This window comes from Lygodium microphyllum, chromosome 25 (assembly GCF_053477565.2).
Source record: "Lygodium microphyllum isolate KBCC chromosome 25, Lygodium_microphyllum_v1.1.10, whole genome shotgun sequence".
NCBI classification, from domain to species: domain Eukaryota; kingdom Viridiplantae; phylum Streptophyta; class Polypodiopsida; order Schizaeales; family Lygodiaceae; genus Lygodium; species Lygodium microphyllum.
In genome coordinates, this window is record NC_141159.1 from 37,639,612 (window position 1) to 37,643,831 (window position 4,220).

Below are 4,220 nucleotides of genomic sequence, written 5' to 3' on the forward strand. Positions count from 1 at the left end.
ATAATTGATGTGTCACACTTGAAAGTGTTTGACCGTATTGCATATGTTCATGTGTGCTAGATGAGCAACAAAAGAATCTTGATCCAAAGGCTTAAAAATGTATTTTTATTGGATACTCTTTAGAGCAAAAAAATAGTGTTGTTATAACCCTATCACAAGTGAGTTGAGAGTGAGCAGGGATGTTATTTTTTATGAGACGAGTAGTTGGTATACATCTAGTGGTGATGCATTAGATGATGATCATGATCATGATAGTTATATGCATAAAGAAAATGAATAATTATAGAGCCTTAGTGGACTAGAAATATCATCTAGTACTGCATCTATAGTTAGCCCTTGGTCTAGGAGACTAAGGAGTAGTCTTATGTCTTTAGGTGGATCTACAAGTGTTGCAAGTAAAGAAAAAGGAAAGAATAAAGAGTTGGATGATAATGATACATCTATTAGTCATTTGGGATTTGATGGAGATTCTAGTGGTTGAAAGAGTTTGGATGATGAACTTGGTATTCCTTCAATCAAGACACTAGGTGTACAGAGAGCACATGGTAATATAAAGGTTCCATTAATTGATCCAGTCATATACAAGTCTAGCAATGTTAGATACCTTGTTAAAATATTTAGTTCTAAAGGTTATGTGGCTCACCATTATGCTTATATGGTAAAGGTAGTTGAGGATGTTGAGTCCACTTATTTTGAGGATGTTGTTGGTCATGCTCATTGCGATGTAGCAAAAGATGAGAGGAGATTGCTACATTAGAAGCCAATAAGACTTGGGATTTGATACCCTTACCGAAGGGCAAGAAATCTATTGGCTATAAGTTGTTTTACAAAATCAAGAATGTAGGTGGTTTGTTTAGCAGGTATAAGGCTAGGTTGGTTACAAAAGGCTATGCTCAAACATATGGCATAGATTATGAAGAGATATTCAGCCCAATTTCTAGGATGGTAAGTATTAGATGTGTGATTTCGTTGGCAGTAGCCAAAGGTTACAATTTGCAACAAATGGATGTCGATAAGGCCTTCTTGCATGAATTGCAAGAAGAGGTGTATATGGATTAGCCAACAAGTTATGAGGATTTAGAGCATCCTACATATGTGTGCAGGTTCAAGAAAGCGCCTTGTGGGCTGAAGAAAGCACCTAAAGCATGGTCTAACAAGATCAGAGAGTATCTTGTCAACATTGGCTTTTATGTTTTTGATGCTAACCACTCACTTTATGTTAGAAAGGGAGATGTAGGATTGGTCATCATAGTCATCTATATGGATGATTTGATTATTATAGGTGATAGTAATTCTGGGATTGCTGAAGTTAAAGAATTTTTGAAGAAGTTTGAGATGAAGGATTTAGGTGAGGTGAGTTACTTTTTTAGTATTGAGTTAATCTAATGTGATGATGGTATATGGATATCCAAAATGCAATATGGCTTGGATATGTCATCCAAGTATGGTATGATAGCATGTAATCCTCTTTCACTACTATTGGAGCAAAATATGAAGTTGAGTATTGATGTTGGAGATGAGATAGAAGACTCCACTATGTTCAGGAGGATAGTAGGGAGTCTAATTTGCATGAATATCACAAGGCCATACTTGAGCTATGTTGTTGGCTTTGTCAATCATTTTTATATAAATGCCAAGAAATCCTCATTTGGATGTAGTTAGATGCATATTTAGGTATGTGAAGTCCACTTTACATTATGGACTTTTTTATGAGTCAAGTAAGGATATATAAGTGTTTGGATACACAGATGCAGATTAGGCTAGTGGCATGTTAGATAGAAGATCTACCAATGAGTTCATGTTTTCCCTTAGTAGTGCAATACTTACATGGAATAGTAAAAAGCAACCTATAGTATCTTTATCCAGTACTAGAAAGGATGAGTATAGAGGTACTACTATGGCAGCATGTGAGGTGGTATGGCTATAAAAGTTATTGGGTGATTTGGATATGTTGAGAGATGGTCTAGTTTTCATTCACTGTGATAACATGAGCAGCATAGAGTTAGTTAGGAACCCAGTGTTCCAATGCTAGCTCAAAACACATGCTAGCTCAAACCACTTTGTGAGAGAAAAGGTAATTACAAGAGAGATTGACTTGGTATATGTTAGTACACATGATTAGATAGCTAACATTTTCACAAAGGCATTTGGTGCAGAGAAGCTTTGAAAGTTTTGATGCTTACTTGGAGTTGCAGAGATACAATTGAGCTTAAGAGGAAGTGTTGAGATGGCATGCTCAACACATGTAGACATTGATGATGGACCACCTAGCTAGATGGATCTGCATATCGATCAATATAGTTAGTTATGCACTACTTGACTTAGAAGGTCACTTTCAGTTATGTTGTATCTTATCTATACTTTGTGTATATTGTATTGTGTGTTGAAGAAGAATTAAAAAACTAGCAAGAAAACATTCAAGTCTCCATCTCTCTTCTTGTGTTCTTGAGTGAGCTTCCTCTTGTGTGTATGGTATGTGTTTGACAAAATAGATCAAGCAAGTCCCCCCACCATGCCATTCTTGATATGAATAGTTAGTTGCTATTCACAAAGTTAAGGAATGAGGAAAAACCACCCAAGAATCTTAAAGGGAGTTCAATCGACATGATTAACCTCACTAGCTTGTCTCATATGTCTAATACATCCATCCAAGCACATATACAAGAACCCTACAAGCTCACAACAAACAATTTATTGAGCCACCACCTTTGGAATAAGAGGTTTCTCTTGCCCCTAATGCAAGTCAATCACATTATCTCGAGGAGAACATTGAGCCTACCATAAATGCCTTTAAACTCTATTATAAGTTTGCCCAATGATCTGGCAATGATTAAAGTTTTGGGTACAATGTCTTAATCCTAGCCAATCTCACCATGCTGTGCATAGCAACCATAACACACACCCAACTTTGAGTATGTTAGGGTTCAACACATTTTGAGACAATACTAAATCACATTCTATGAAACCCGCGAAGTCACCACACATCATTGAATAGTAGATATTGGGGTTGATGTAAGCATATTTAACAATAGTGTCCTCCAAGCTTAAGGTAGTGCACTCATTCAAACGGTACATTTCAATCTTACTATTGCAGATGGATTTAAAATTCAACCCCCAATAGTCCTATGAGATTGATGAGTCAAAATAGTTGAAGTCCTCTTTAAGATAAACTTTGTTATCATGAAAGAATTCTTAGAAAACAACCCACATTGACCTTGATGTTGATTTGACCTTGTTGAAAGAAGATTGAGCAAATTCCCCAACCAATAGACCTCTGGCTAGATACATTTCTTCCTCTAAGGATGAGCAAGATTGGATGCACATTCTCATACCATTTAGAATTTCCATACACACAGGAACTAGAATATCACTCATTCTAAAAGCTCATGAGTCAGAAATATGCACTTGGATCTACAATTATTACCCTTAAACCACCTTGGAACCCTTTTTAGTGCCACTTTTTATGATGGCCCCTCATTGTACACCTAGCACATTCTAAGGCTATCTAATTCCTGTAGATAGACTTGCACTAAGAAAAATCTTGAGTCAGTGGTGGAGGCCATGTTTTTAGGATTGCCCACATGCAAATCAAACAATCTTTGAATAATTATTGACTAGCCCAAACTTGGCAATGGAAAAATTTGCATCAAGTCTTATTGGACTTCAACAACAATCTCTTTATGACGCTAATGCACAAGCTAGGCATAGAAGCTAAAGAGCTTAGTGATGTGGAGGATAATCATTATGAAGAGGATTCCAATTTAGACTTAGTGGATTGCAACATTGATGGCGTCACTATTGAGAAAACTTAATTGGACCCTAAGCCCTCTCAACCTAGGTCACTACTCATTGATGATAGAATGGAAGGAATCACATCTAATTTGGAATGATTGGGCTATTTGAAGTTTCTAGATCATGATCAAATTGGACCTCCAAATGACAATATAGGTCTTGAACCTGAGTTAATTCTAGCCTATCAAGATCAATATAATTTCTAGGAGGAGACTACAACAAGTTTTGGTTCTGATCAAGAGTAGGACAAGGACTCTGACCTTGAAATAACTCAGCCATCGCAATCCAAGAATACCAAAGTTAAATTTTCAATCCATCTAAGAAATAAGAACTTAAGAAAGAATTCCTATCACATTGAGTCATATTCTCATAGTAAAAAAAAACCAGGAGACTTACCACCTCAATTCACCAAGTTTAAAAAAAGTGAT